The 21,515-nt window shown below is 49.8% G+C and overlaps 1 protein-coding gene across 2 annotated transcripts in view; it reads right to left on the bottom strand.

Moving 5' to 3' along the window:
* The window catches only part of LOC137431993 (uncharacterized), a 165,718-nt gene that overhangs the window by 1,395 nt on the left and 142,808 nt on the right, over positions 1-21,515 (bottom strand). The gene's annotated exons all lie outside the window — the stretch shown is intronic.

The following is a 21,515-nucleotide window of genomic DNA, read 5'->3' on the forward strand; positions in this document are numbered from 1 at the left end:
AAGAATGAAATGTCTCAAGTCAATAAATATTCAACTGCTTTGCTATGACACTCCAAATTGAGCTCAGGTGCATTCAAGTGCCTTTGATAATCCTTGAGACATCTCTACAACATGATTGGTGTCCAACTGTGGCCAATTCAATTGATTGGACATAATTTAGAAAGAAACACACCTTTCTGTATAAGGTCCCACAGTTGACAGTGCATGTCAGAGCAGAGACTCTACCATGAAGTCCAAGGAACTGTCCGTAGAACTCTGAGATAGAATTGTGAGGAGGCATAGATCTGGGGAATGGTATAAACAATTCCTAGAGTGTTTAAAGTTCCCAAGAGCACAGTGAGCTCCATCATTAGGAAATGGAAAGAATATGGAACTACACAGACTCTTCCTCGCACTGGCCGTCCGACCAAACTGAGGAACCTGGCAAGGAGGACCTTGGCCAGGGAGGTGACCAAGAACCCAAGGACCACTGACAAAACTACAGAGTTCCTTGGCTGAGATGGGAGAACCTGCCAGAAGGACAACAGTCTCTGCATCACTTCACAAATCTAGGCTTTGTGGGATAGTGGTGAGACAGAAGCCACTCCTGAGAAACAGGCACATGACAGCACACCTGGAGTTTGCAAAAACGCACGAGAAGGAATCTGAGAGCATGAGGCAAAACATTCTATGGTCTGATGAGACAAAAATTGAACTCTGGCTTGAATGAAAAGCACTACATCTGGCGGAAACCAAGCACAGCCCATCGCCCATCACCCATCTAACACCATCCCTAAAACTTTTGACCGGTCGTGTATATAAAAAAAACTTTCTAACCACTCAGTCACTGACTGATTCATTCACTCGTATAAATGTTTTGTACTTTTAGGTGGGCTAGAAAATTGTAATTTTGCATACTGATGCAACTGGAAACCACAATTCCATGAAATATCACAAAAAATGTCCAAAAATAATCTGCAAATGAAATTGGGCCCGTGGAGCTTCACTCTTGCTCACAGAGGGGCATCTAACCAAAGACAATAGCACATCGGCGTCAAGCTGAGCAAGATGTGAGGCAGGGACACCAGTCCCGAAGGGAGAGCAGTACTCCTTCAAGCTGCAGATGAAGGCTTTGTAGGTGGATAAGAATTCAGGAGTGCCAAGGAAGAACTTTGCACAAAGGACGATGCCCAATCGGCAACTGGCTTTGGAGGCAAACTTGGAAGTGTGGTTTGCCAAAGAAAGATCATGACTGATAGTGAGTCCCAGGAGCTTGAGTGACAACTTCTTTGAGAGGATTGTTAACTACTTAAAGTGCATTTGAACTCTGGTTTCAAGGAAGTAGCATGTCCAGAATGACCCCTTGGGCACCCTCTCGTTGACTGGATATGTGTTCAGTAAGGCACAGTTGTGGCCAAAAATATTGGCACCCTTGCACTTTTTTCAAATATCTCACAATTTTCTCGAAAAATAAGTTGAAATTAACATAAGTATTTGGTCTCCACACTTCTTTATCTCACTGTTAATATTACAGAACCTTTGTGTTTGATTCAGAACTTAATATATCATTTAAAATCAGAAAATAAAAATAAATGGCATTGACAAAATTATTGACACCCCAGACTTAATAGTTGGTAGAACTCTATTTGGTATCACAGCCTTTGGACAAAATAACTGCAGTCAAGCACTTCCTATAGCCATGAATGAGCTTCCTGCACCTCACTACTGGCAGTTTGGCCCACTATTCTTGTGCAAACTGCTCCAGTTCTCCCAGATTTGAAGGGTACCTTCTCCCATGTGTTGTTTTCAGATTTCCCCACAGGTGTTCAATGGGATTTAGATCTGGACTCATTGCTGGCCACTTCAGAACAGGCCAGCATTTTGTCTTGAACCATTCCTGGGTGCTTTTTGAAGTGTATTTGGGGTCATTGTCCTGCTGCAAGACCCATGACCTTTGACGGAGACCCAGCTTTCTGGCAAGAGGATGAACATTGTGCTCCAAGATGCCTTGGTAATCTCCTGATTTCATGATGCCATGTACACATTCAAGGCACCCAGTGACAGGTAGCCCAGCAACCCCAAAACATAACTGAACCTCCTCCATGTTTGACTGTAGGGAAGGTGTTCTTTTCTTTGAAGGCTTCTTTTTGTTTTCTGTAAACATAGAGATGATGTGCTTTACATAAAGCTCTAATTTGGTCTCATCTGTCGACAGGACATTCTCCCAAAAGGATTTTGGCTTGTTCAGGTGTGTTTTGGCAAACTCCAGTCAGGCTTTCTTATATCTCCCTCTCAGAAGTGGGGTCCTCCTGGGTCTCCTACCGTAGCACCCCCTTTCATTGAGTTGGCGATGGATGGCACATGAGTTGAAACTGTCGTACCTCGTGTCTGAAGGTCAGTTTGAATTTGTTCCGCAGTTGTTCGAGGTGCTTTCTCCACCATTCAAACAATCCTTCGCTGCAATCTTCGATCAGGTTTTCTCTTGCGGCCACGTCCAGGGAGGTTGGCTATAGTGCCATGGGCCTTATACCTCCTGATAACATTGCAAAGGGTGGACACAGGAACATCAAGGTCTCTGGAGATGGAGTGGGGTCTTCCTGGGTCTCCTAGCATAGAACCCCCTTTCATCGAGTTGGCGACGGATGGTGTGTGTTGAAACAACTGCCGTACCTTGTGTCTGAAGGTCAGCTTGAATCACAGGAACATCAAGGTCTCTGGAGATGGACTTGTGGCCTTGAGATTGTCCATGCTTGGCTACAATGTTGTGTCTGACCTCCTCAGACAGTTCTCTGGTGTTATTTCTTTTCTCCATGCTCATTGCGGTACACACAGTGACACAAAACAGCAGAATGAGTCCTTTTCTCTTTTTTAAACTGGTTGAAAGTGATTTTTATATTGCAGGCACCTGCAACTCACCACAGGTGAGTTAAATTCCAAAGTAAAGGCTTGAAATCTAATTAGTTTCACCTGCTTGAAATCTAATTAGTTCTAACAACTTCTAAAAGGTCCCAATAATATTGTCCGGGCCATTTTAGGATTTCTGTGTGGAATAAGCTTGTGTTTTTTTCAGCTTTTTTGTTTTGTTCCACTGCAAACCAAAGAAATACATATGTGGATACCAAAAGATTTTTTAATTTAAACAATTTTCTGGAAGAAATTGTGCATTATTTGAAAAAAGTGCAAGGGTGCCAATATTTTTGGCCACGACTGTATATACTGTACTTATATTGGTTAAAATGAGCAGCTCTGTGAGATGTCACGATTTCCGGTGTTTTTGGATCTTTTTTTTTTCCAACCTAGAAAAAGATAAACCAAACTGAAAGTTTTCAAATCCAGTGATCAAAACTTTGAGCTCCACGTATGGGTAGGTGTGCGGAGAATGACCAAAACCCTCATAATGGTCACTAGAGATACATCAAAATCCTTCAAATCTCAGTCTTTTTTGAAAAATATGAAAAAGGTAGGACGAGATGTGAGGGGGGGTGGGGGGGGGAGGAGGAAGGGGCAAAGATTTCTCAATGAAAGTTTGACCTCAAGTTATCTTCCAGGATTTAGTCTTCCAGCAAAAATCTTGATAACTCAAGAATGTGGTGTGTATGGACGATGGGAATTTCCACCAATGGAAAGAGCATGAAAAACTGCATCGACTAATACTAACTTAGTTTTTCACTTTGTGTGTGTGTGAGAGAGAGAGAAGGAGAAGGAGAAGAGTAGAAGAGTAGAATTTCAGAATTTCTCAGGCTTGAAAGACATATTCTAAGTGTTTGACCCGTTTGTGATTTTGTCAAGGTCTGAAGAAAGGGAAGAGGCTGCTGCCTGCCTATCTGAAGGATAAGGGATGACAAGGCAGAGGGTGGAGTCATTAGCAGAGGATTGTCCAGACAGTCAGAGATATTGTTGATGAAGCTAAGGAATAGGTCTGGGCCCAGAACACTGCCTTAGGGCACTCCAACCTTGACAGGGAGGTGAGATGAAAGAATTCTGTCGAGAGCCACATGTTGGCTAAGAGAGTGGAGGAAGTCAGTAACCCAAGAGTATACTTGGCCTTGGATGCCAAAGGCAGACAGTTTGGAGAGAAAGGTGGATGCCAGACTGCATCAAAAGCTCAAGATATGTCGACAGAGATGTCCCTGTCTCGTGTCTGACATTGAGGGCTTCCATCCATTGTTGGCAGAGTAGAAGCAGCATCTCCAAGTTAGAGTGCCCTGGTCTGAATCCAAACTGATGATCTAAGATGAGGTCGTTGGAGAAAAGGAATGATTTTGGTCAACTGTGATGATGGAATCCATGATCCTGCTGATGATTGAAGTAGGCCAATAGGTCTGCAGTTAAGGGGATCGCTTTTGCACCCTTTTATGTACCCTTTTATGCAGTGATGTCGGTGACTTCCAAGTAGATGGAAGATGGCCTAGAGCAAATGAAAAAGGCAGAATGACGGTGAAAATGGCAGAGAGAGGAAGTGCAAGAGCAACAGAGCAGGTTTTTAGTACACGTGACCTTATGCCGTCTGGTCCAGGTGCAGAATCAGAGTCGAGGGTTGCCGGAAACGTCTCCATTTCAGGTGCAAAAGACAGTCCAGGAGCAGTTGGCGCAACTGGGTTGAGTGGATTAAGAGAACGAGAGTTTGGGGCCACAGGTTTTGGAAGCAAACACAGAATTGAGGCATTTGGCCTTCTCAAGAGCGGAGTCAGTTGTGGTGCCATTTGGAATGAGGGAATGGATGGAAGGAGAGCATACACCAGAGAAAGACTTAACAAAGCGTCACCAGATTTTAAAGTTTTTTTTTCAGTTTGAAAGTTCAACCTTGAGGCTGGACAGATGTTTCTTGCTTTCCTGAGAATGGACACACTTGTTGCTGGCTTTGTGGAATGACACAAGGTTGCCTTTGGTTGGAATTGCCTTCTAGAGGAGAATTCAAGTTGTTTCAAGACAATTGTCTCACCACAAGATTCAGCGTACCATGGGTGGGAGGATGGCTATGATAACTGAAGATGAGATAGGATGAATCTCTGCATAAGAGAGATCAGGTTTCTGTGGAAGAATTCCCAGGCTGAGCTAATATCAGGGGCGGTAGATATAGGAGACCAGTCCTGAAGTGCAATGGTTCTTTACATTCCCTGCCAGTTTGCCTGAGTGAACTGCCTGACTCACTGGCTGTTCTCTGAGAATGGCTAGAGAGATGTTGACCTTCACAAACACATGATCAGATGAACCAACTTGAGCAGAGGCATGGGCAGGGAAGTTGGTCATAACCAAGTCCTGAAGGTAGGATTTGCAATTCACAGAAATCCAGGTGGGAAAGTTCACAGATTGAGTCAGTCCCATTGAATCACACGAGTCCTTTGCTGAAGTACCATGGCTGGTGAGAAAGGTACCAACACCAACAAGGCCATGGCTGGTGAGAAAGGTACCAACACCAACCAACCAACACCAACAACAAGTACCAACAAGGGAGGGAGGAGGATCGAAAGAGGTTGAGGGTGGGAGGGGGAAGGGAGAGAAATCGAGGGGGGAGTGGAGAGCGCAGAGGGAGTGGGAAAGGGGGGAGGGATGGGGTAGCTGAATAAGGATGGTACAAGGGGGAGAGCAGAGAGGCGATGCACATGGAGGGAAGGGTATTGACATGGAGAGGTGTGACACCATGATTGTACATGAAGGAGAATTTATTTTCGTTTGCACACAAAATGCACACATTTTGCACACAATTTTCGTTTAACGCCAACCCTTGGTCGCCTCTTCGATGCGCAGGGATACAGTGTACCTATTCTAAATCAGGGTACACACCGGGATCATTCATCCCAGCAAGCTGGTACTCAATTTGCCGATCTCGGAAGGATGACAGGCTGAGTCAACCCCCCTGGCGTTAATTCAGCGATCGATCGGGATTCAAACCCAGGATCCTAGGATCCCAAGCCGGCACCCTAACCGCTAAGCCAACACCAGGGTTGGCGTCAGGAAGGGCATCCGGCCATAAAAACATTGCCTCAAACAGGGAACCATGATTGTCATGGGGCCCGCAAGGCTAACCCCCGCTCCAGCGGGGAAAATGGCCTTAAAAACGATCAATCATTCATTCATTCATTCACACAACCTCTGCAAAATTGACTTATCAGGATTCCCAATCTGGATGTATGGCAACAGACTTCATGGGTGGTGTGGTAATAATGTTTTCCATTGAAGGAATGGAGGAAAATGGAGCTGTATGTACGAGAGAAGGATGGATGAACTTGTAGCGGTTACCGCTGGATGTACATAATCGCCTTGCACCGGCCAGAACACGGCCAGACGCGCCTCTCCTGGGCATGCCCGGACTCACTGTTCCCGGGCACGCCCGAACCTCCCGGGCACGCCCGGTCTCGTCTTTCCCGGGCATGCCCGCTCTCGCCTTTCCAGGGCTCGCCCAGAGCGTCCGGGCATGCCCGCTATCGCCTTTCCAGGGCTCGCCCAGAGCGTCCGGGCATGCCCGCTATCGCCTTTCCAGGGCACGCCCAGAGCGTCCGGGCATGCCCGCTATCGCCTTTCCAGGGCTCGCCCAGAGCGTCCGGGCATGCCCGCTATCGCCTTTCCAGTGCTCGCCCAGAGCGCCCGGGCACGCCCAGCCTCGACTTGCCAGGCCGCAGCCAAACACGTCCGGGCAGGTCCAGACTCGCCTTTCCAAGGCTCGCCCTTGATACCCGGGCATGCCCGGTATAGCTTTTGCCGGGCAAACTTCCCGACATAAAAGTGTATATATATTGTTGCCCGAAAAATGGGCTTGTCAGAATACCTGAGCTGTTTGGTTTCAATAAAGCAACTCGGACGAATTCCGTCTTTGGTCGCGTCAATTCTTTCGACTCGCGTTGGAGCGCAGTTCCTTCATTGGTGACCTACCGACATGGATACGGCAGTGACGCTTAAACTGCCTACCTTCTGGGAGGCTCACGCGGCTGTTTGGTTCGCCCAGGCGGACTCCCAGTTCGCCCTGCGAGGCATCACCGCGGACGACACCCGCTTCCACCATGTTGTGGCGGCGCTCGGTTCCGCCACCGCGGCCCGCGCCTTGAGCCTCCTCCAGCACCCGCCGGCTGCTGACAAATACGACGCGCTGAAGACGCTCCTCCTCGGCGCTTTCGCCCTCTCACCGGCAGCACGCGCACGGCGCCTGCTTGACCTGCCCGAGCTCGGCGACACGCGCCCGTCCGAGCGCATGGACTATATGCTCTCGTTGCTCGGCGAGCACTCTCCGGCATTCCTGTTCCGGGAGCTGTTCCTCCGTCAGCTGCCTAACCCGGTACGCCTCGCCCTGGCTGGCACGTTGATCACGGATTCCCGCGCCCTCGCCAGGGAAGCCGATAAGATCTCCTCGGCGGGCCAGCACATCGGCGCGGTTACCTGGAGCCCGCCGCCGTCCGAGGCGACGCCCGAGCGCCCTGCGCGGTTGGAGGCCGAACTGCCGGTGCAACTGGCGGCCGCCACGCCGCACCGCCCGCTTCCGACACGACGGCCGGGGCCTCCACCTGACCGGGCGTGGTGTTATTACCACGCCAGGTTCGGACACAAGGCTCGGACGTGCCGGCCCCCGTGCACTTTCGGCAGGTCGGGAAACGGCCGGGCCGGCGTTCATTCCCAGCCATGAGCGCCGGCCACTCGGGCAACTTGCTGTTTATTCGGGACAAAGCGTCTGGACGGCGTTTCCTGTGCGACACCGGCGCCCAACTGAGCGTCATACCTGCCTCCGAGCAGGACAGGCTGGACGCAGTTTGCGGCCCCTCTTTGGTCGCTGCTAATGGCTCGGCCATACGCACTTTCGGCCCACGCGTCGTCACCCTCTGCTTCGGCAGCCAGCGCTTTCAATGGACTTTTGTTACCGCCAGCGTCCCCGTGGCTTTGCTGGGCGCCGACTTCCTCTGCGCGCACGGGCTGCTGGTCGACGTCAAACGACGTCGCCTTGTCCACGCCGAGACCTTCAGCTCCCTGGCGTGCACAATGAGCAGCTCCGCGCCGACCGAACTGGCGTGCGCCCTCCCGGCAACGAACGAGTTCGCTCGCCTGCTCGTGGAATTCCCGGCCCTCACGCGGCCGACGTTTTCGGCCGTCGCGGTGCGGCACGGGATCGAGCACCACATACCCACTACGGGCCCGCCGGTCTACGCCAGGGCCCGCCGCCTCGACCCAGCCAAGCTCGCCGTGGCAAAGGCCGAATTCGACGCGTTGGAGCACCTCGGCATCGTGCGGCGCTCCGATAGCGCGTGGGCCTCGCCACTGCACATCGTGCCAAAGCCGGGGGGTGGATGGCGCCCGTGTGGCGACTACCGCCGTCTCAATGACGCTACCACCCCCGACAGGTACCCGATCCCGCATATTCAGGACTTTTCCGCCCGTTTGGCGGGACGGGTCATCTTTTCGAAAATTGACCTGATACGGGGCTACCACCAGGTACCTGTCCGGGCGGCCGACGTCCCGAAGACGGCCGTCATCACGCCGTTCGGCCTGTTCGAATTTTTGCGGATGCCGTTTGGCCTCAAGAACGCGGCCCAGGCGTTCCAGCGCTTGATGGACGGCGTGCTGCGCGACCTGCCGTTTCTTTTCGTCTATCTGGACGACATCCTCGTCGCCAGCACGTCCCGCGCCGAGCACCTCCTCCACCTCCGAACACTGTTCGGTCGCCTCAGCGAGCACGGCTTAATTGTCAACCCGGTCAAATGCCACTTCGGCGCGACGACCGTTGACTTTTTGGGCCACCGCATCACCAAGACCGGGGCCGTGCCGCTGCCGACCAAGGTCGAGGCCATCACCACGTTCCCGCGTCCCCGTTCCATCAAGGCCCTCCAAGAGTTCCTCGGCATGGTGAATTTTTATCACCGATTCGCGCCCCGCGCTGCTCAGCTCATGCGGCCCCTTTACGAGGCCCTCCGGGGCAAGCCGGCCAAGCATGACATTGTTTGGTCCGCGGCCATGGATGCGGCCTTCGCCAGTGCCAAACGGGCCCTCGCCGACGCAACGCTGCTGGCTCACCCAGTGCTCAACGCGCCCATCGCCCTCACTACGGACGCCTCCAACTACGCGGTGGGCGCCGTCCATGAGCAATGGGTGGACGGGGTTTGGCAGCCACTCGCTTTTTTCAGCCGGCAACTCCGGCCGAACGAGTTAAACTACAGCACGTTCGACCGCGAGCTGCTCGGGCTATTCCTGGCCGTTCGCCATTTCCGACACCTCCTGGAGGGCCGCCCGTTCACGGCTTTCGTCGACCACAAGCCGTTGGTCTACGCAATGGCTAAGGTCACGGAGCCGTGGTCGGCCCGCCAGCAGCGCCACCTCTCCGCCGTGTCGGAGTTCACCACGGACATCCAGCACGTCGCCGGCAAAGACAACGCCGTGGCCGACTGCCTTTCGCGGGCCAGCGCGAACGCGGTCCACCTCGGCGTGGACTTCACGCTCATGGCGGCCGACCAGACCACCGACGCCTCGGTGCAGGCACTACGCGTGGCGGACACGGGCCTCCGCCTGGCCGACATCCCCTTCGCGGGCACCGTCCTGCTCTGCGACGTCTCCCAGGGCCAGCCTCGCCCCATCGTGCCCGTTTCCTGGCAGCGCCGCATCTTCGCCTCCATCCACGGCCTTTCTCACCCGGGCCGGAAAGCTTCTCAGAAGCTGGTGTCGGCGCGTTTCGTCTGGCACGGCCTTCGACGAAACATCCGCGACTGGGCCAACGCCTGCACGGCCTGCCAGCGAGCCAAGGTCCACCGCCACACCCAGGCCCCGCTGGCGCCTTTCGCCGTGCCTGAACGGCGTTTCGACCACGTCCACGTGGACCTGGTGGGTCCCCTGCCCCCCTCGCGGGGGTTCACCCACCTGCTCACCATGGTGGACAGGACCACCAGGTGGCCGGAGGCCGTGCCCCTCACCTCCACCACCACCGCCGACGTGGCGCAGGCGTTCATCGCCACCTGGGTTGCGCGCTTCGGCGCACCAGCGGACATCTCGTCCGACCGCGGCCCACAGTTCACGTCTGAGCTTTGGGGCGCGGTCGCCCGTTCGTTGGGGGTCACGCTGCACCGCACCACGGCCTACCACCCCCAAGCCAATGGGTTGTGCGAGCCGTTTCACCGCTCCATGAAGGCCGCACTCATGGCCGGCCTTCAGGACGACGGTTGGGCCGACCGGCTGCCGTGGGTCCTTTTGGGCCTTCGCACGGCCCCCAAGGAAGACCTCCAGGCGTCCGCCGCCGAGCTCGTCTACGGCCAGCCACTCCGCGTCCCGGGCGAATTCGTGCCCGACGCTACCAGTCCCTGGTCCGCCGCTCGCCAGCGCTCGGACCTCCAGGAGGCCGCCCAACGATTTGCCCCCGTGCCGACGTCCCGCCACGGTGGCCCCCAGTCCTACGTCCCCCCGGCGCTTCGCACAGCGGAGTACGTCTTTGTGCGTCATGACGCGCACCGGGGGCCACTCCGGCCGCCGTACGACGGGCCCTTCCGGGTCCTGCGACGGGGCGACAAGTCTTTTATCGTCGACTTCGGCGCCGGCCGGACCGGATTTCTGTGGACCGCCTCAAACCGGCGCACATGGACGTCGACCGACCACCACGGTTGGCCCTTCCTCCGCGGCGAGGCCGCCCCCCGTCCACAGTTCCCCCCGCTCGACCACCCACCACCACGTCAGACCCCTCCCCACGACCCTCCAGGGGTCGCTTCGGCCGGGTCATCCGGACCCCCCTTAAATTGACCCTGCCGGTGCAGGTCGATTCTGGAGGGGCGTGTGTAGCGGTTACCGCTGGATGTACATAATTGCCTTGCACCGGCCAGAACACGGCCAGACGCGCCTCTCCTGGGCATGCCCGGACTCACTGTTCCCGGGCACGCCCGAACCTCCCGGGCACGCCCGGTCTCGTCTTTCCCGGGCATGCCCGCTCTCGCCTTTCCAGGGCTCGCCCAGAGCGTCCGGGCATGCCCGCTATCGCCTTTCCAGGGCTCGCCCAGAGCGTCCGGGCATGCCCGCTATCGCCTTTCCAGGGCACGCCCAGAGCGTCCGGGCATGCCCGCTATCGCCTTTCCAGGGCTCGCCCAGAGCGTCCGGGCATGCCCGCTATCGCCTTTCCAGTGCTCGCCCAGAGCGCCCGGGCACGCCCAGCCTCGACTTGCCAGGCCGCAGCCAAACACGCCCGGGCAGGTCCAGACTCGCCTTTCCAAGGCTCGCCCTTGATACCCGGGCATGCCCGGTATAGCTTTTGCCGGGCAAACTTCCCGACATAAAAGTGTATATATATTGTTGCCCGAAAAATGGGCTTGTCAGAATACCTGAGCTGTTTGGTTTCAATAAAGCAACTCGGACGAATTCCGTCTTTGGTCGCGTCAATTCTTTCGACTCGCGTTGGAGCGCAGTTCCTTCAAACTCAGCATTGAGGAGTGAAAATGGTTTGGGAAATAAGCCTTGTGAAAAGGAGAGAAAGAGATTTTAATGAAGAAGAAGAAGAATGAATGGGTGTTCCTGACGGAGTACTCAGGAGAGTAAGAAATTTTCAAATGTATTTTTAAGCATTTTTAAAATGTTATTCAGAGTTTTTAAAAGAAGAAACATTTTATTGAATGAACATTCAGTTTGGGGATATTGAAAAGGAGAAGGGATAGCGAATGAAGGACTAACTGTGCATGGCAGATTGAGTTCAGGTTTTTTCTGTTGGTTTGTTTTTCTTGGAGTGAAGAACAGTTTTTTGTTTGTATTTTTTTGGAGCAAGGAGGGGAACACACATTAAGCTGACGGATCAGAAGTAACAATACCTGGGATAAAAGGAGTGAAAATGAAGCACGTGCGGTCAAAACTGGAGGCAGCAGCAACAACCCGACGAGCCCAGTCATACATGAGTACGTGTACGTCGGACTTTACCATGGCTAAATTTGACAATTCAACATAACGCAGTATGGTTTGGCACAGAAAATTGGACGAAAACACGACCATCAACACAGGAATGAAAACACAAAAACAAACTGGTCTGGGAACCTTAGCTTGTTGAGTTGGACGGAGGACTTCACGAACCAGCAACACACACAGAACAACCCGAACCAGAAGTTTTTAAATGTTAAATCTTCCCCAGAGATTGGCAGCTACAGTAGTAATTAAAGTTGTACAGCAAACAAACTAACCACAACCTACTGTTGTTGTTTTCGTATGCAGCCAATGGCTGCTGGTTGCATCATTTCTCTGGAAGCGCATTTGTGCCGCTGATGCAGTGCCCCAATTACCAGTGAGCTAGTGCTCAATTTGCCGACCTCGGAAGGATGACAGGCTGAGTCAACCCACCCGGTGTTAATTCAATGATCAACCGGGATTTGAACTCAGGATCCTAGGATCCCAAGCCAGCACCCTAACCGCTAAGCCAACACCAGGCCACCACAACCTACTATCTCACAATGATTTCAATCACTTCAACATGTCACAAAGGTCACATTTTCAAAGGTGATCAGCGTTACTCAATCTGATAACATATCTCCATGTAATTTGGCATTACTTGTTGATGTTACCTTGCCCTAGTTTGACCCAACACCATTGGTAAAGGTGTGTGCATCTATATGCTCATTAGGTTAGTATATTGTCAATGCACAATGACTAAAGGGTGTGGATTTTTGGAATAATCTTGTTGCAATTTCTTGATAAAAATCCGTTTTTAATGAATATTAATCCAATAATTGAATTTCTGCAAGCGAAGCCGATGGTTCGGGTTTGTGGGCACTGGAATCGTGAACTAATCCGCTTAACTAGCATAACCGATTTGCTTTTAATGCCCGACAAAACCCACATGATATTATATTTGACTCCATTTGATCCCAATTTTTTTATATCCATGATATTTAAATTCACAGAAAATATCACCTGCAAAAGCTCCATCATCATTTTTTTTTCTATCACTGCTATCATTTGACAGGGGCATTATAATTGGCCCGCACATAAGTTGCCTTTATGTCTGCTCGACAGCACAACGCTTATTGCAGCCTACTTGGCCTCTGCAAGGACAGTTTTTTTTTAACTGGACAATGCGACAATGTTACACACTAGATGACACCTGATGTTGTTATATTCAAGAATCAGCAGTTGCTATTCAATAATGTCCCAGCACACAACGTCACATTATGTGCAGTATTCCCTCGCTGCTACTGGGCTCACCTGAATGAATATTCATGAAACTCCCTCAACAAGATTCCTGAGGATGTCAGCTTCCTAGTACGTATATACAAAACATTGATGCTAAACACGCTAATCCTCTCCTATATCATGCTAAAGAAAGCTATGTTGGTAAATATATACAGCAATAAAACTTGCACAGATAAAGTAGTGATTTAACTAACCCAAACTGCAAAGATCTGAAAATGGCCATTTCTGGCCAGTCGTAATATTTTTACCTGTACCAAAAAAAACATTTGTGCAACTTTTGACTGGTCATTTTGTGTTGGCCGGTCACATGTAGACAGCCTTCAGACTAGCTTTGTATAATCACTTCCTGAAGTTCGCCAAGTGTCAGTACGGGGATGTAGACATGGCACAGGCATAGGTGGACCGAATGGCTTTATCTGCCCCCTTTGTTACCTTGTGAAAGCATTTAGTTTGCTAAGTTTCAGAATTCCAATTTTAGCTCAAATCCGAAAGTGACAGTCGTGGCCAAAAATATTGGCATCCTTGCATTTTTTTCAAATAACACAATTTTCTCTAAAAATAAGTTGAAATTGACGAAAGTATTTGGTCTCCACAATTCTTTATTTCACTGTTAATATTACAGAACCTTTGTTTTTGATTCAGAACTTAAAATATCCTTTAAAATGAGAAAATAAAAAGAAATGACTGACAAAATTATTGACACCCGAGACTTAATATTTGTTAGCTCAGCTTTTGGGCAAAATAACTGCAGTCAAGCACTTCCTATAGCCATGAATGAGCTTCCTACACTTCTCTGGTGGTTTGTCCCACTATTCTTGTGCAAACTGCTCCAGTTCTCCCAGATTTGAAGGGTGCCTTCTCCCAACTGCTGTTTTCAGATTTCCCCACAGGTGTTCATTGGGATTTAGATCTGGACTCATTGCTGGCCACTTCAGAACAGTCCAGCATTTTGTCTTGAACCATTTCTGGATGCATTTTGAAGTGTGTTTGGGGTCATTGTCCTGCTGAAAGACCCATGACCTTCGAGGGAGACCCAGATTTCTGACATTGGGTTGAACATTGCGCTCTAAAATGTCTTGGTAATCTCCTGATTTCATGATGCCGTGCACACACTCAAGGTACCCGGTGCCAGAGGCAGCACAGCAACCCCAAAACATCACTGAACCTCCTCCATGTTTGATTGTAGGGAAAGTGTTCTTTTCTTTGAAGGCTTAATTTTATTTCTGTAAACATAGAGATTTTTTTTTCTTTTTTTTTTTTGTATACAAGATCGAGGCTCGTGAAAGAGCGAACATTAATCACACAGAAAGACAAACAGACACATAAAACAAATAACATCGGGAGCAGTAGACAAGATGGGGAGAGAGGGGGATGGACAAACACAACATTTGAGAGCAGGGACCGAGAGACATGGAGACATCGAGAGAACTGTGGGAGGGAGAGGGCTTTGGGGGGAGGCATGGGAAGGGTGGGGGTGGGAGAGGTATAAAACATATAGACACTGCCAGGACTTCCAGGAAAGAAGTTGGAATTTCAAACAAGGTGGATCTGGGGTGAATTAGTGGGGGTAGAAAAGATCAAGGTTTTGGATGGGGGAAGATAAGAGATGGTGGTGAACAGCTGTTTTAAAGACCTGGAGGGAGGAGTGTGATTGAAGTGAGTGTGGGAGTTTGTTCCAGAGGCGGGAGAAAAGAGGAATGAAAGAGTGAAGGTGAGCAGAGAGCTGAGATTTCGGCAGTTTAACCATCAGAGGGTGGCTGGCAGATCTTGAGCGACCTGTAGGAATATTTGGGGGACAGAGCACAGAGAGAGCTGGGGGAGCAAGGGCGGAGAGGAGTCGGTAGAAGACAGAAAGACCACCTACCTGCCTGCGGTGAGTGAGTGAAAGGCCCTCAGAGATAGCTTCATCGCGGGAGATTCCAATGATTCTGAAAGCTTTGGATTCAACAGCGTGAAGCTGAGCCAGGTGTGAGGCAGGAGCACCAGCCCATAGGGGAGAACAGTATTCCATTGAGCTGCGGATGAAAGCCTTGTATGTGGTGAGGACCTCAGGTGTGCCTAGGAAGGACTTCGCACGACGGAGGATGCCCAGTCGGCGACTGGCTTTGGAGGCCAGCTTGGAAATGTGGTTTTCCCAAGAAAGATCATGGCAGATAGTGAGACCCAAAAGCTTGAGCGACAGAACTTCTTGGAGAGGATTGTTGAGAAAGTAGATGGGAGGGTTGTCCAGTCGATCTTTTCGGAGAGACATAGTAAGAGTGTGAGATTTGTCAGGATTGAAAGACATGTTCCACTTGTTTGACCAGTCTGTGATTTTGTCCAGGTCTTCAGAGAGTGAGGAGGCTGCAGACTGCCGATCTGAGGGAAGAGGAATGGAGCGGCAGAGAGTGGAGTCATCAGCAAAGAGATAGAGAGGATTTTCCAGAGAGTCGGAGAGATCATTGATAAAGACCAGAAAAAGCACAGGGCCCAGCACACTGCCTTAGGGAACTCCAGCCTGAACAGGAAGGGGAGATGAGAGAAATCCATTCAGGGCCACACGTTGACTACGACCAGAGAGGAAGTCCGCAAGCCATGCATGGAGATTTCCATGGATACCATAGGAGGAGAGTTTGGTGAGCAGAGCTGGGTGCCAGACCGTATCGAAGGCACGTGATATGTCAAGGGAGACAGCTCTGATTTCCTGTTTGGCATTGAGGACCTCCATCCATTGTTGAGACAGCAGAAGCAGCATGTCCAGAGTAGAGTGACCTGGTCTGAAACCAAATTGATGATCAGAGATCAAGCCATTGGAGAAGAGGAAAGATTTCATATCCGAAGCAATGATGGATTCCATGACTTTGCTGATAATTGGGAGCAGGCTGATTGGTCTGTAGTTGCAAGGATCTGTTTTTGCACCTTTTTGTGTAAAGCGGTAATGTTTGCTGATTTCCAGGATGCTGGCAGATGACCTTGAGCAAAAGATAGGGTGAAAAAAACAGAGAGAGGGTGAGATAGAGTGGCAGAGCAGGCTTTTAGGACCCGTGGGCTGATGCCGTCTGGTCCAGTTGCAGAATCAGAGTCGAGGTTTGACAAAAACTCCTCCACCTTGTCAGGAGAGAAGGACACAGAGTCCAGGAGCAGTTGGGTTCGACTGGGAAGGGTGGGAACAGAGAGAGATGGGTTTGGGACTAAGGATTTTGAGGCAAACACAGAGTTGAGGCATTCGGCTTTGTCACGTGCGATGTCAACTGTGTGGCCATTTGAGGTAAGGGAGGGGATGGAGGGGGAACAAACACCAGAAACGGATTTGACCAGACGCCACCAGGATTTGGAGGAAGGAGACAGGTTTGAGAGTTCATTCTTGAGTGAGGAGAGATAGTGCTTCCTGGCACTCCTGAGGGTAGACACACACTTGTTCCGAGCTTGGTGGAAGGAACTGAGATTGCCTTCAGTTGGATTAGCCTTCCAAGAGGCAAAGGCAAGTTGTTTCAGGGCAACTGCCTCACCACAAGATTCAGTGTACCATGGACGGGAGGAAGGGTAAGACAACTGAAGGCGAGATGGGATAAATCTGTGCATGAGAGAGATCAGTTTGCTTTGGAAGAATTCCCAGGAAGAATTGATGTCAGAGGCAGTGGAGATGGGAGACCAATCCAGACGATTGATGGCTGCTTGAAGACCGTCCCAGTCGGCCTCAGTGAAATGCCAGACTCGTAGACGCTGAGGAGGCTCTCTGAGAATGGCCAGAGAGATGTCCACTTTGACAAGCACATGATCAGAAGAACCGATTGGAGCAGAAGAAGAGCAGCAGACATTAGCAGGGAAGTTTGTCATAACCAAGTCTAGAAGAGAAGATACTCCATTGGCTGAGATCCGGGTCGGGAAATTGACAGATTGTGTCAATCCCAGTGAGTCACCGAAGTCCTTTGCTGAGGTGCCATGACTGGTGAGAGAGGAACCCACACCCAACCAGGTGGCATGATGACAGTTGAAGTCACCACATATGAGGAAGAGAGAGTTGGGATGAGTGGATAGAAGTTGGTCCATGTTGTCAGACAGTGAAATGTAGATGGAGTCATCACTGTTTGGGGGACGGTACAGAACACATTTGAACAAAAGGCGGGAGCGGAGAGGAAGCCGTAGCCAGAGGTACTCCTGGGGGTGAGGAGGAGAGAGGGCAGTGCAAGGAGAGTGAGGAAGAGAGTTTTTGATAAAGATAGCCACCCCACCACCAGGCCGAGGCTCAGGTCTATCATACCGGAGGAGGGAGTAACCAGGAAGAGATATTAAGGAATCAGAGACATCTTGAAGGAGGAAAGTCTCTGTTAAGCAGATCAAGTCTGGATTGTCAGAAGCAACCTGTATGGAGAGATCAGTCAGGTTTGAGCGAAGGCCCCGGATGTTTGAGGTCCATACCGTTAATGAAGAGAGAGGGGGAGCATTGGGTACAGGACAGGGGAGGGGAGGAGTAGGGTAAGATGAAGGATGAGAGGGGGAGGTAGGGAGAGCAGTTGATAGTGTGTCAGAGATTGCAGAAGAGTTCCAAGAAAGGGAAGGATGAGGAGGATGAAAGGTTGATGGTGAAGGGATGAGGCACAGTGAGGGGTTGTTTGAGGGGGGGCAGAGGAAAGTAGAAGGTTGGGGGGGGGGGGGGTGGAGGTATGAGATAGAAGGGAGACGAAGTGGGGAGGAGGCAGCTTTGAGGAGGAGGGGGGAGGAGGGAGAATTGGAGAGGAATGGTATGGGGGGAGATTTGAATGGGAGGGGTTGGGGGGGAGTTTTGAAGGGGAGGAGTGAGGGGGGAGTTTAGGAGGGGAGGGGCAAGGGGGGAGTTTAGGAGGGAAGGGGCAAGGGGGAAGTTTAGAAGTGGAGGGGCAAGGGGGGAGTTTAGGAGTGTAGGGGCGAGGGGGGGGATTTGGAGGGGAGGGGCAAGGGGGGAGTTTAGGAGGGGAAGGGCAAGGGGGGAGTTCAGGAGTGGAGGGGCAAGGGGGGGGATTTGGAGGGGAGGGGCAAGGGGGGAGTTTAGGAGGGGAAGGGCAAGGGGGGAGTTCAGGAGTGGAGGGGCAAGCGGGTAGTTTAAGAGTGGAGGGGCAAGGGGGGAGTTTAGGAGTGTAGGTGCAAGGGGGGGGGGATTTGGATGGGAGGGGCAAGAGGGGAGTTTAGAAAGTGGATGATTAATGAAAGACGAACATTGAAAACAAATTGGGTTTGTTGTGATTTTCAAGTTGGCAATCCGATTCAGAACGATGGAGGAGGGATGGAATGAATGTGAATTTAGACCATGTAGTGAGAGAGACGTATAAGATATTGAATTTCTTTTTTTTGAAGTGGAATGAGTTGGAGAGGAAATTGAGAAAAGCCTTTTTAATAGGAAGAAAAACAGCGTGTTGTAAAATACCACTGAGTAAAACACTGAAGGGGAAAGGTTAAACATATTTAAATAATATTTAAACAGAACCGTGAACAATCTTATATGCACAAAATACCAAACGGGGGGAGAGCCGAGAGAGACCACCACGAGTCACGTGAACAGGGCAAACGGTGGATGGCAAGGAGATAATGGGGGCGGGGCGAACAGCACACCTGGACAGAAAATACAGGATGAGACAACAGTACACGTGGAGAAAGGAAAATAAATGTTTTTTTGTTTGTTTTTGTTTTTTGGGGGGGGGTGGCGGGGTGGGGATTTAGAACGTTAGACAGAGTATTATGTTCAGGGTAGAAGGGAAAAAACTAAGAGCCAAGCAAAACACGCTTAAGTTAACAAACACCGACGGGGGTACAACTACAAGGCCGCACACGAGGAGCAGCACACGATTAATTAATTACGAGTTACAGGAAATTCAAACCAAAACTAACTATAATCAAACAATAACGCATTGACGATAAAATAACGAGTTGAAATTTGACAATCTATCTGGGGAAATGGGGGAGAAACACGTGGTCGAAGAACGAACGAACGAATAAGAATGAATAAACGAATGAGAACAGAGAAGGAAATGTTTTTTTTGAGTTGAGATTTACATAAGGAAGTAGGCTATGGGGTGAAAAGACTGGGAAAACAGAGAACGAAAGTTATTGGATCACAAACGACGGACCGCTGAGAAAAACAAAGCCTCAAGGTTGTACAGTGTACACTGTACAAGCCCTCAAGACACAACACGAATTAACACGATTTTCAATACAGGTATGAAAGATTTGCACCGAAAATCTTCGTCGGGAGACAATATATACACCATAAAATAAATACAGTTATAACGAAAATACAAATGGGAACAATTACTTAACTTCGATTGTGATGGATAGCGTGGAGAGCTGAGAAAAAACGAACCCTTGCCCAAGGGTTCAACGAACCCTGATAAAGCATGATGTGCTTTATCAAAAAGCTCTAATTTGGTCTCATCTGTCCACAGGACATTCTCCCAGAATGATTTTGGCTTGTTCAGGTGTGTGTTGGAAAACTCCTGTTGGGCTTTCTTATGTCTCTCTCAGCAGTGGGTCTCCTACCATATAACCCCCTTTCATTGAGTTGGCGACGAATAGTGCGAGTCGAAACTGTCGTACCTTGTGTCTGAAGGTCAGCTTGAATCTGTTTGGCAGTTGATCGAGGTGCTTTCTCCACCATTCGAACAATACTTCTCTGCAATCTTCGATCAAGCTTTCTCTTGCAGCCACGTCCAGGGAGGTTGGCTACAGTGCCATGGGCCTTAAACTTCCTGATAATATTGCGTACGGTGGACACAGGGACATCAAGGTCTCTGGAGATGGACTTGTAGCCTTGAGATTGTCCATACTTGGCTACAATCTTGTGTCTGACCTCCTCAGACAATTCTCTGGTTTAAATTTTTTTTCTCCATGCTCATTGTGGTACACACAGTGACACAAAACAGCAGAATGACTCCATTTCTCTGTTCAAACTGGTTGAATGAGTAATTTTTATATTGCAGGCACCTGCAACTCCCCATAGGTGAGTTCAATTCCAAAGTAAAGGAGAATCACCTGCTTGAAATGTAATTATTTCTGATAACTTCTAAAAGGTGCCAATAATATTGTCCGGGCCATTTTAGGATTTCTGTGTGGAATAAGCTAAGATTTAGTAAGTTATTCAGATTTTTTGTTTTGTTTCACTGCAAACCAAAGAAATACATATGGGGAAACCAAAAGATTTTTAAATTTCAACAATTTTCTGAAAGAAATGGTGAATTATTTGAAATAAGTGCATGGGTGCCAATATTTCTGGCCACAACTGTGCGTCCAAGGAACTGTTTGAAGTTTGATGGGATGCAGGTTTCCAAATCAGAGTTCTGAAACTTATAGACAGGTCCATGCCAGGCAGAAATGGCGCCGTTTTCCAGTCAAGGTTTTCTCAGTGGATTTATATACTTTTGATCATACTCTGTCGAATAAGCTTGTGGGCCACCCTGAAATTTGCCTCAAATCCAAGTTGGCGGCCAAAAATCCAAAATGGCCACCAGAATAGCTAAAATAGTATTTCTGAGAGTTGCTTTTACCCATAGATGATTTTTTTTCAACTGATTGTGGCCTATTATGATAAAGAAAGATAACTCAGTCATAAAAATTAACAATCGGTACTTTATTAACAAAATGGCCGCCGGGCAACTTCCGTATTACGGAAACTGCTATAACTTCAGTTCCGAGTGTGATATGATTATAATTTTGGTGTCCAGTCATATGTTTTTGGGGTCAAGGAATCCATATTTGTACTTTTTATTTCAGTGAAATATATATTACAATACATTTTGATTCAATTTCTTGGTTTCCATTTCAGATTCCTTGAATCCGGATGCAAAGAAATGATTCCATGAATGCGGACGCAAAGAAATGATTCCATGAATCCTGGCTTAGCAGATACAGTGAATCCTCATAAAATTACTACATAAAGACAAAACTTTTTTGGCACAGGAGAAAAGGGTTGCACAATGGCATCCACGCCGATTTTGAGTTTAGCAAGGGGCGACAAACCGTTGTGCTGCCTCTGTAATGAAACTATTAAGGACGTTGAGTCAGCTTATAATATGACTGAGGAGGGATTGCAGTCTATTCAAGAATTAGCGGGAAGATGGGTTAAAGTTGACAAGAGTCTGTGTACTCAGGCACCATATGCTGAATTTCAATCAGCCGCTGTGAGACTATCTAGTGCAGGCCATGATGTCAAGATTCATGAGAACTGTAGAATCACATTTCAGAACAGAATTGCCCGAAAGGAAGCCCAGTCTCGCAAACTTCCCGTTTCCAGTTCAGAGAATATTCATGAGTCGAATGAACCAGTTGCTGCTCCCGCGTATAGGATACGCAGGGGGTCACTTGAGAAAAAGCAAATCTGTTTCGTGTGCAACGTGGATACGAAAGATGACAGTAAACCGTACAATAGTGGTGGTCTTGGTAGATGCTCCGAGAAGAATGCTGTCAGT

Source organism: Myxine glutinosa, chromosome 1 (genome assembly GCF_964187855.1).
Source record: "Myxine glutinosa chromosome 1, kmMyxGlut1.1, whole genome shotgun sequence".
NCBI classification, from domain to species: Eukaryota; Metazoa; Chordata; class Myxini; order Myxiniformes; family Myxinidae; genus Myxine; species Myxine glutinosa.